The sequence below is a fragment of the Eschrichtius robustus genome, chromosome 1 (genome assembly GCF_028021215.1).
Source record: "Eschrichtius robustus isolate mEscRob2 chromosome 1, mEscRob2.pri, whole genome shotgun sequence".
Lineage (NCBI taxonomy): Eukaryota > Metazoa > Chordata > Mammalia > Artiodactyla > Eschrichtiidae > Eschrichtius > Eschrichtius robustus.
Window position 1 is genome coordinate 89,022,081 of NC_090824.1, and position 12,133 is coordinate 89,034,213.

Here is a 12,133-nt window from a genome sequence, read left to right on the forward strand (position 1 = left end):
TGCGGGATCTTTAGTTGCAGCATGCGGGATCTTTAGTTGTGGCATGCGAACTCTTAGTTGCGGCATGTGGTATCTAGTTCCCTGCCCAGGGATCGAACGTGGGCCCCCTGCATTGGGAGCACCAAGTCTTAGCCACTGGAGCAGCAGGGAAGTCCCATTAATATTTTATTTTTAAAGTTATAAGTAACTTGTTAAGAATTAAACAGTGGCTAACAGTTAATGAATGATTATACATGCACTGTTTTCTGGGACACATGTATCGTTCTCTGAGCTTTACATTTATTTATATCTCATTTAATGCTCTTAACAGCTCATTGAAGTAGAAATTGTTATATTATTTCCATCTTAAAGATGAGGAAACTGAGGCACAAAGACATTAAGTAATTTGCCCAAGTCACATGATCAGTAGAGTTGGGATTCACTGTGACTTCAGAATTTTTCTTCTTAACCACTTTACGGAACTGTTTTGGTCTATCTGCTGTTACTCTTCTTTCTCAAGCTTTAATCCCTTAAATTGTGCATTTTTAGGGCCTGTACTTCAGAAATACTACTCTCAGAGGAACCATTACTCTTTGGGGCTTATCGGTTTCATCTGTGTATGCTGAATCTTATCTGCCTACCCACCCCATCCCTTTCCCCCCCTTTTCTAGTAGTGAGACATGGTCTGTAGATCAAGAGTAAATAAAACTAGTGAAATAGGGAAGCCAGGGGACATTTTAATGTTGGTTCTTGAAAGAAAAAATTAGTTTAAAAAGTTTTTTGTATATATAATAACTGAAAGAAATTAAGTTAAAGAGAAATATCTAAACATCAGAGTCATTGTAAAACAACTAAAAAGCATAAACAAAAGCCCAAGACCTTAAATAACCTACCTTTTATAAACTCCAGTCTCTTCCCCTCTGTTTTTAGAGATGAATGTTTTAGGGAATCATACTGTTGTCATTACAGGTTACTGGAAAATTACTTCAGTAACCTGTGTGTATACATTGATTAACAATGTATTTTTCACTGTGACTCATGGTTGGAAAAGTGTGAGAAATACTTACGTAGCATATACGATACCAAACTTATTTTTATATTTTTTATTTTCTGAGTTTGGTGCAGACTTGTCATTCTTTCTGTGTACATTAGTTCTTTAGATTTGCTACTTCCATTTGATAAGCTTCAGGTTTCCTTTATATGTTGATATTCTCCGGACTTACTTTCTAGCTAGACCCTCTTCTTTTTTCATTCAGCTCCTATGGTTCTTAACCTTTTTTGGGGGCCATAGACACCTTTGAAAATCTAATAAAACTTATGAACTCTCCCTAGAAAATTGCACATATGTACATTATGCAAACTTCTGCTTACAATTTTAGGAGTTTCATAGGACATCCTCCCCCAAGGTCATTCATGGATTCTAGATTAGAGCCCCACCTCTGCATGTGCTCCCTGAATAATTTCATTCATTTTAATTCTTTCAAATACATTTATGATTTCCCTGTCTATATCTTTAATATGATTCTTCTGAGCACTAGACCTTGGTTATCTCCTTACTTCCTGGCCATCTGGATGTCCTACTGCACTTCTCCGCTTTGTATTTCAAACTCATGAAACTACATGTAGTTCCTGGAACACATTTTTCTGTTCTTCAGTCCTTGACTCCTTGGTTATTAGACCCTGCTGACTGATTCCTTATTCTTTGACACATTCTCCCTTCCTAAGCTTCTGTGATGCTACTCTCACCTATTTTTCTCTTACCTCTGTGACTACGTCTTCTCTTCTCCTTCCTAGATTTCTTTTTACCACTTGTCCTCTAAATGTCCGTTTTCCCAGGATTCTGACCATAACCTTCTGAAGTCTTTTACTCTCTATACATTTTGGGGTAAACTTTCCCAAATCTCTGGCTTCAGTTACTTCCCCAAATTTTGTATTTAGCTAAAGCTCACACATTTATCTCCAAATGCCTATTAGACACTTCCACTTAGATCAATGGTTCCTAAATACTAGGGGGATTACATACCTCTTTAAGAATCTGATTAATGGTATTTCTCTCTTCCCAGAAAAGTACACAGGCACACTAAGTTTTGCTTACTGTTTTAGGGTGTTCCTGGGCCTCCTAAAGCCCCTTCATGGACTCCTTAGAGATCTGTGGTCTTCTAATTAAGAATTTGAGACCTAAGATGTTCCTGAGCTGTGTTTAATTCAGCATGTCCAAAATTGATGCTGTCATCATTGCCTCTATCCCACTTTATTCTTATCCCTCTCACGTATGCCTCTAAATCTAATCATTTGTCTCTTAATTATTTATTAATCCATTCATTCTGCAAATATGTGAACGCCTGCTTTATATTTAGCACCAGGCCTAAGTATATAGTGATATACAAAACAGACATAGTTACTCTGTTCTCTCAAAGCCTACTCAGTAGCATAGTGATTAAAAGTGTGAACTTTGGATTCAAATTTTGACTCCTTACTACTTTATGACCTAGATCAAATTTTTTAACCTCTCTATACCTCAGTTTCATCTTTGAAATGAGGTTGATAAGTAGTTCCTGCTTCGTTGGTTATTCGGATTAAATGAGTTAATATATGTAAAATGCTCAGTAAATGTTAGCTTTTATTATTTGTGAAGGAGGTAGACATTATATGATCACAAATAAGTAATTATACATTTTGATAAGTGTCATGAAGTAACAGAACAGGGTATTTTGAGAGAATTTAGAGTAGGGAGTAGGGATAGCATTGAGGTAGTGGCAATTACACAGACTTGAAGGAGGAATAGATGTTAACTAAGCAAAGATTTGTGGGGACTGGAAGCATTTCAGGCAAAAAGAAAAGGTAGTACAAAGGCCCTGAGGTAGGAAAGGGTTTGGAGCATTTGACAAACAGAAGGTCATTGTGTCTGGAGTATGGTATGTTATGGGGAGAATGACATGAATGCAGAGATCTGTAGGCCATATTAAGGAGTTTGGATTTTGTTCTGAATGAAATGAGAAGCTAATGGAAGGTTATAAATGGCAGAGTTGGCATGAACTGATTTATGTTTAGAAAGTGTCACTTGCTGCTGTGGAAAATGGACTAGAGAAGAGCTAGAATGAGTACCTAGAGATACAGTCTATTGAAAAAAAGAAAAAAAAAGTCTATTGTAGTAGCTCAGGTAAGAGCTGTTGGTATTTAGGACTAGGGTGGCAGTAGTGGAGGTGGAATGAAACGTATGGGTTTAAAATGTTTTAAATTGAGTGCTTCTAAGTGCCAGGAACTATAATAGAAGCTGAGGGTACAACGTAGAGGTTAAAAAAGAAACAATTCCTAATTTATAGGCTAGTTTGTGGGGGTGGTGGGATAAGGGGGAGAAATAAGGCAATGAAAGAATTACACAAGTAAGTATAAATATTAGACCTGTGATAATTTCTAGTAAGGACAAATATGTGGTGCTTTGAGATCATATCATGGTCAGGAAGTCAGGGATGTTGAAACAACAGGAAAATTTGGTGATTGGCTAGACATTTGGGCAGGTAAGGAAGCGGAAAGTGTCAAGAATTACTTGGGTTTCTGATGTGAGCAAGTATGTAGGTGGATATGGAGAGAAGTCTGATTGGCTTCTAGTCTTGCACCTTCCACATGGTCTTAACCAGTGCCAGAAGTAATTTTCTTAAAACATGTGAGTTTGAGTATTTTATATATCTTCTTCTTTTTTTTTTTTTGGCCGAGCTGAGCGGCATGTGGGATTTTAGTTCCCCGACCAGGGATCGAACCTGTGCCCCCTGCATTGGAAGCGCGGAGTCTTAACCACTGGACTGCCAGGGAAGTCCCTCATGTATCTTCTTATAATCCCTTGAATGGCTTCTCTTCTTATAAGATGAATTTCCACCTCTTGCTTGCTAAGTATTGTAAAATATGGCTCCCTTTGTCTTTTCTAGTCCTATAGTTATGCTTCTCCACAGATCATGGACATTTTTTTTTTTAAATAAATTTATTTATTTATTTATTTGGCTGTGTTGGGTCTTCGTTTCTGTGCGAGGGCTTTCTCCAGTTGCGGCAAGCGGGGGCCACTCTTCATCGCGGTGCGCGGGCCTCTCACTGTTGCGGCCTCTCTTGTTGTGGAACACAAGCCCCAGACGCGCAGGCTCAGTAGCTGTGACTCACGGGCCCAGTTGCTCCGCGGCATGTGGGATCCTCCCAGACCAGGGCTCGAACCCGTGTCCCCTGCACTGGCAGGAGGATTCCTAACCACTGCGCCACCAGGGAAACCCCGGACATTTTTAATAGTAACAATATTACAGTACTTGTGCTCCCTGAATGTGTTCCCTCTCTTGTTTCTCTCTTCACATAGGCTGCTTTCTGTCTGAAATGCTATTCTTCTGCACCCACTCTGCCCCTGCTCTTTCATACCTTGCTAATTTCTACTCATTCTTCACTTTCCCTGGGAATTCTTCTCTGACTTCCTCAGTCTGATTTAGCTGCCCTTTGTTTGTGCTTCCATTGCACCCTGGACAGAGAGCCATAAAAATAGCGTTCTTTATTTTTTGCTGTCATCATTGATCATTGGTTATGTGATAATTGGTTGTCTGATAATTGATTGCAAGCTCTTGAGAGCAGGAATCGTATCTTATTTTTGTGTTCCATGATCTGTGTGTGGTAAATGCACAACAAATGTTTGAAGAAATTAATACTCTGTTCTTTTATATCATGTGCCTTTGCACAGCTGTTTTCTGATTAGAAAACTTTTCCCACCTTTGCTTTGTCAACTTCTAGACATTCTTTTTTAACATTAAGCCTTCCTTGATACTTCAGTGACAGTTCCTCTTTACGCTGTGCTTCTCTAGTTTTTCTTTTGTACACCTCTGATAAATGTTTGACAGTATAGAGTAGGGATCTAAATGTTTGAAAGAGTGAATGTATATATATCATGAGCATCATGGAGTTATAGATTGGGTAAGTATCTCCCAAGTGTCCAATCCCATTTCGTAGGGTAGGTTACTTCTACATGGTACTAATTTTACCTATTGCATTGATCTTTACTTCATTGTTTTATAAAGGTAGCCCTGTCTCCAAATTGTGGATAATTTATTGTAGTTCTCTGTTTACTGATTATATAGCTACTGCCTGCAGTGTCCTTCTTTTCTCTCTCATTAATTTTATTTCTCCTTCAGGACCCAGCTCAAAAGTCCCCTCTTCTTTGTAATCTTTTAGATTCCCTAGGCTGTGAGCATTCCTATGATGTTCCTAGAAGGCTTTTTCCAAACTGCCAACAATAGTTTTGCAATGTTATTATCCTGTCTCTTCATCTAGAACTCAAGGGGACTTATTTTTATTCATTCCTTTATCCCTGGTTCAGTGCCTTACACATAGTTGGTGCTTAACACATATTTACTTAACTGATTGTATCCTTATTTAGAGAATGTTGGGTGGAATTAATCCTTGGATGAAAAATATCGGTTCTGTGTACTCTCTACAATTTATAATCTATATATAGCTAATTTGGATAATGCACTATGTTCAACTTGCTTGAATAATCTTTATATTCTATATTTCAATACACCTTTTTCCTTTCCTTTAACAGGTATTCCCTGCCTTCCAGTGGTTAGATCATAGCTAACATTTTTAGTAAAGGTAAAGGTTATAAAATCCTTTTTCAGTGTTTAGTTTTAAGTCATTTAAAATCCTCTTAGGTTTACTTCTCAGATAAAACAAGTTTTTTTACACCCCTGTTTTTCCTTTATGTCTGATATGCCTGAAGCCCAGCTTGACCTGCCTCTTCCTTTGCCACCATGAGCCACCATGTGTCCCACAGTTTTTCTTAAGTATGCATTGATCCAGTGGGTGGTTCACCCAATCTGACCTTGTTTCTTGGTTTTACTACATTGTTCTCATATAGTTCTGTCGAGGGTCTAGGATCTTGCCATAGTGCTAAAGCTATCATCTTGTTTTCAGTGACACTCCTTGCCCCCCACCAACACACACACACAGAGTAGCTTGCTAATTATGTGGCTGTCCTTTAGTCTGGATTGGGGTATCTCCTGGCTAACATCCTCTTCTCTTCTACTGTTACTGATGAGGAGAGGCTGACTCTTGACTCCTTGGCAAAGTGATTTATTACCCCATCCCAGGCCTCTTGTATGTTATTTTTTCTCAGAAGACCAGATCTTAGCTATCCAGGGAGCCTACTATGTGGCTAGCAGTCATTTCTAAACACCTGCTGCAAATTTTCAGTGGTATATCACGAAATAAGAACAGTGGAGTACATTTTTCATCTATCTAAATGTATTAAAAATAAATGACTATTATTCATTATGAGATATGTTCTCCTTGATTTTTGGTCTTAAAATACTCATTATTTTGGGAATTCCCTGGCGGTGCAGTGGTTAGGTCTCCGTGCTTCCACTGTAGGGGGCCTGGGTTCGATCCCTGGTTGCGGAACTAAGATATCCCGCAAGCCGTGTGGAGCAGCCCCCCAAAAAATAATTTTAAAAAACCCCATTATTTTAAGAAAGACTGGTAATAGTAGTAGGTGGTGTACTTTGTAAGTTAAAAATTTGGTCACCTTGTGATGGTCATTTAAATCTTTTTGGGGGAAATTTTACTGGTTTATGATGTCCCAGTAGTCTAGGAACCACTACGTTGATCACCATAGCTCATTTCCATGAGGCAGTGGTGCCCTTCATGTAAAGTAAGCATGCCTTCTTTCATACGCATTTGCAGACAGTTTTTCAGTGTATTTTTCTGCCATAGGCTTCTTGATTTTTGCCTGATTCCAGCCTTGCAGTTTACTTGCTGTCTCCCAGTCCTCTTCTTTGGCCAGTAGTTCTAGTTTCTGTTTTTATATGTTTTCATGAGTGTTTTAAATCCCTGCACAGCTCTAGGCTTAGTTAGATAAACTTCTTCCTGTTCTTCCTTTTATGCTTTCCTAGATAAGATGTTTCTTCTACGGGCTCAATACTACATTGAAAATGTTTATTGTTTACTTTTCTTTTAGATCTATTCTTTCTTGTTTTATAATCCTCCTGAAGCTAGCTTTCTGAACTTCATTTTAACTGATTTCTGACATTTTCCCCTTTAGATCTTACTAAAACAAATTCACTGTTACTAAAGTATCCTTTCATCTTGAAGATATTTACTAATTTTTTTTTTTGTATATGGAGTATATGCAGATGGCAATCTCTGTTACAACGTGTTGCTTTTGTTAGCAGATGGTAAATTATGGGATCATAGAATTTCTCCCAGTGCAAAGAATCTGCTTGCCTTTGTTGATTTCCTAGGTAATATTGTCAAAAGTCACTCATGCAAAACGCAGTCAATGAGTAGAGTTTCCTAGAAAAATATTCTTATCTCTTGAAGCATCTGCCCTGTCAATAATATTTATCCATTCCTCTAAGGAGAAATAATTTGAGGTAAGAGTCAATGGTACAAGTTTTTTCTAACTAGAACTGCACACCTTTGGAAAATGTTGGCCACAGCAGGATGCTTGTTTGCTAATATTAATGTGAGTATGGTTAAATGTATTATGACCCTGTTTTCCAAATCCCAAATTGTTGGACATTAAGTCAATATTTGATATTCGGACTTGCCTGGAAAACTGGGACCTATGGTTTCATATTCATTAATTCAACAGATACTGTGTGTCTGCTCTGTTCCACGCATTGTGCTAGGCACTAGAATAGAGTAGAGCAAACAGTCTAGTGGGCAAGACATCATTAATGCATAGTTTTAAAAATAATTACAGTTGTGGTAGGTGCTGTAAGAAATACAGGGTACTATGAGAGCATATAACAGGGAGACATCTGTCATTGGGGGTTAAGGAAAGTTTCTTGAAGAAGTGACATTTAAGCTTAGGCATGAAGAGTAAATAAGTTAGGTTTGAGGCATCTGGGAAGATCTTAGTCAAAGGGAAAATAATATGATTGTGCAGGTTTAAGATATGGGGCAGCAAGAGGGAATGGTGTTTCTCCATGAACATTGATAACATTCCATCACATTTCTATTCTCTTTCCCATCCTTACTTTTGTTAACAGATATTTTCTAAAACATGCTTCTAATCACATTACTATACTGATTAAGAAACTTTTAAAGCTATTCATTGGATAGATTAATAGCTCCTTCAGGACAGGACTCTTGCCACTTTTAGTACCTTAGTCCAAGTTTCAGATATCAGAGCCAGTTATACCTTGTCCCTCTGCATGAGTTGGTTTTAGTTGCAGTAATAAATAGTAGGCAAAGATGGAGTTATATATAAGCTGTTATGATTCCCTCTTTTCCCTCTGCCTAGCACACAAGTTTTTAGTGAAACCTGGCTAGTGACAGGTTTTTTTTTTGTTACAAAAAACAAGCCTCTTTTGTAACCTAGTCTGTATGTAGCTCTTATTCTAAGAATGGTCTTTATTGTATTGAATTAAGATATTGTAAACAAGACAACAACCCAGGAGTTATAGGAGGGCTGGTGATGGTCTCATCTGAAGAGTGGGATCACTTTCTCTTTTAGTCATTTGAGGAAGGTATGTCTTCAGTAGAAATTGGAATTGGGAAGGTGGGATCTGGATAGATTGGATAAGGAATATCGTCTGTCTTGCTGGTGGATTCTGTTAAGTTGTGCCAACTCTTTGGGGTTCTAGTGTAGACCTCTGAACAGTGCATGAGGTGCCTGTCTTTCCTCAGCATATACAAGGCACTGAGATATTTGTCAAATAGGAAAAATGTGCATGTAAATGGATAGGGCTTATGTGTTTATAGAGCAATCTTGATTCAAAACTGTGTTCTTTCTAGCCATATTGTTTATATGCCATGCATTCTCTATCCCCACCCCCCCTAATATTTAGTAAAATCTCTTTGAAGGTCCAACCAAAGAAATCCAAGGGAAAGATTTTTAAAAATTAATTAATTAATTTGTTTTTGGCTGCATTGGGTCTTCGTTGCTGTGCATGGGCTTTCTCTAGTTATGACGAGCGGGGTCTACTCTTTGTTGTGGTGCACGGGCTTCTCGTTGCGGTGGCTTCTCTTGTTGTGGAGCACAGGCTTTAGGCACGCAGGCTTCAGTAGTTGTGGCACACGGGCTCAGTAGTTGTGGCTCACGGGCTCTAGAGCGCAGGCTCAGTAGTTGTGGCGCATGGGCTTAGTTGCTCCGTGGCCTGTGGGTTCTTCCCGGACCAAGGCTCGAACCCATGTCCCCTGCATTGGCAGGCAGATTCTTAACCACTGTGCCACCAGGGAAGTCCTGGGAAAGATTAAAAAAAATTTTTTTTTAATTTACTTTGGCTGTGCCGGGTCTTAGTTGCGGCACACGGGAACTTTTAGTTGCGGCATGCGGACTCTTAAGTTGTGGCATTCATGCGGGATCTAGTTCCCTCACCCAGGATTGAACCCGGGCCCCCTGCATTGGGAGCACGGAGTCTTACCCACTGGACCAGCAGGGAAAGTCCCAGGGAAAGATTTTTTTATCAGGCTGGATGAACAAGGTGAGCTTTGATAACTGAAATGAGAGAATTCCAATTGAAAGGAGCAGGATCTCCTGGCACCTGAAGCTTGGCCCACACGATTCAACCACAGGCACCCGAAGTCACGTGGAAACTCCTAGAACATTCCAGGACTGGGTGGTAACGCAGTCACCTAGGGCTCTTCAACTAGACCACTGAGGTTTACCTGTGAAACTCAAGAGCGTCAATTCTTGTAGTTAGTTTGGAATTTTGAAAACGGGTTATATACGGATGCCTTTTAAAGGAAGAAGTTCTAGGGACTTCCCTGGCGGTCCCGTGGTTAAGACTTCGCCTTCCAATGCAGGGGGTGCGGGTTTGATCCCTGGTCCGGGAGCTAAGATCCCACATGCCTAGCGGCCAAAAAACCAAAACATAAAACAGAAGCAATATAGTAACAAATTCAGTAAAAGACTTTTGAAATGGTCCACATCAAAAAAATATTAAAAAAAATTATAAAGGAAGAAGTTCTTATATATCCAAAGAGCACACCCAAGGATCCCAGTCTGAGAAACACTGCATTAAACCCTGAATGCAAACACAGAGGTTGCTTGAAAAAGCAAACAAAAAAAGTGGTTACTTTGGTACTAGCATGATGTTAAATCAAAAATAGGCCACTGAAATGGTGTGGCAATATTATTTTTAGATTATATATATATAAACAACATTTACAAGTTCTCAGGTTCTTGATAGTACATCTCTAGATCTTTATAGGTAAGGTAGATCCCACTTTGAAAAAATACAGGTAGTTTACCTCTCCCACCAGGAGATCCAGTGCTAAATCTTGAAAAAAATTTTTTTTAAGTGTCTGGCATTTCATAATATGTTTGCCTGGTGTAGGGAGAGAGTAGCAAAAGAAAAACTCCATTCTCCCTCACCCCCAGTTCTCCAATTAGGGATATCATTTGTGTTAACGTGTTCTTTTTGGGATGCAACTCTGACTAGCCATGGTTGTTAACCAGTCATCATTCATTTACACCTTAGGATCAGATGCATTAATAACAAGTCAACACAAATTTTATTTCTGCTTCAGAAAGTGGAAATTTTATATGAGGAAACCTTAGACCTTTGACAGGAAGGCATTCTTGGATGAGGTGGGAGATTCCGAAAAGGCAGCTTCCAGGAAAGAGGTGCTTGGGATCAGGGAAGAAGAGGAAGGTGTGAAAGAAACTGTTACTTTTCACTTTTGCCTAGTATCTTGGATATTATTCGTTTGTTGCACTGTTAATGCTGTGGTTGACAGTGCCTGAATGGGGGTTTCAGAGCAAGTTCAGAAGTCCGTCAACTTTAGCCTGCATATTTTCCATTCCATATTAATTCCAGCACAGTTTCTCCCCATGGTGTGGCATATCCTCTCAGGAAGAGCAGAAGGCAGAGAAAGAAGACCCTTCCTAGTATGCCTGGAGTCCAGCTCAGATAAGTCTTGTTGGATAAGCCTCTTCTTTTTGGCTACTTTCTTGTAACCTCCTCATTCTCCTTCGCAGTGTTTTGTTTTGTTTTGTTTTTTAACATCTTTATTGGAGTATAATTGCTTTACAATGGTGTGTTAGTTTCTGCTTTATAACAAAGTGAATCAGTTATACATATACATATGTCCCCATATCTCTTCCCTCTTGCATCTCCCTCCTTCCCACCCTCCCTATCCCACCCCTCTAGGTGGTCACAAAGCACCGAGCTGATCTCCCTGTGCTATGTGGTTGCTTCCCACTAGCTATCTATTTTACATTTGGTAGTGTATATATGTCCATGCCACTCTCTCACTTCGTCCCAGCTTACCCTTCCCCCTCCCCGTGTCCTCAAGTCCATTCTCTACGTCTGCGTCTTTATTCCTGTCCTGCCCCTAGGTTCTTCAGTACCTTTTTTTTTTTTAAATTCCATATATATGTGCTAGCATATGGTATTTGTTTTTCTCTTTCTGACTTACTTCACTCTGTATGACAGTCTCTAGGTCCATCCACCTCACTACAAATAACTCAGTTTCGTTTCGTTTTATGGCTGAGTAATATTCCATTGTATATATGTGCTACATCTTCTTTATTCATTCATCTGTCGATGGACACTTAGGTTGCTTCCATGTTGTCCTTCACAGTGTTTTATTATGTCAAGTCACCTAGCAGGTCGTAGGTTCTCAGTACTTGACAATTCTTCTAAGAGAGTGAAAGGAAAGTTTGGAAACATGGACCACAATTTCTGCTCTCTTACTACCAATTTCTGTTTTGTCTCTTTTCTACAACTTTAAACAACTCTCCCTTTTTACTGGCGTGTTCGCAGAGAAGAAAGAATGGCTGGTAAGGGGTGGGTAAGAAGAAAGATAATTTTTGATGTTTGACAACCGCCTGACACATCATAGATAACTTTTTGTTTGCACCTCATAGCTTAAATATCTTGAACAAACAAAAATTGAAAACGCAGGATCAGGGCATTAACGCTCGGATAACACTATCGTGCAAAATTCTTATTTCCACGTTTTACTGTTTTATCAGGACATCTTTCATCTTTGTATCAGGCAAGCTAGTAGCAACTCTTCTTCCCTTCCCACTCGGCATTGATGTTTTCGGACTCCTCCCTACTTTACTAGTGTTCTTCGGTTCTGGATGTTGCAAACTCCATCACCCGTCTCTCAGGGTCTTTTCCTCAAGGTTTCCCGACGTTCTGGCACTCTCTAAGCCCACAGCACTTTGGGGAGG

General features: G+C 39.3%; 1 protein-coding gene across 2 annotated transcripts in view; it reads left to right on the forward strand.

Annotated features, from left to right (window-relative positions):
- The window catches only part of MGA (MAX dimerization protein MGA), a 159,838-nt gene that overhangs the window by 51,234 nt on the left and 96,471 nt on the right, over positions 1-12,133 (forward strand). The gene's annotated exons all lie outside the window — the stretch shown is intronic.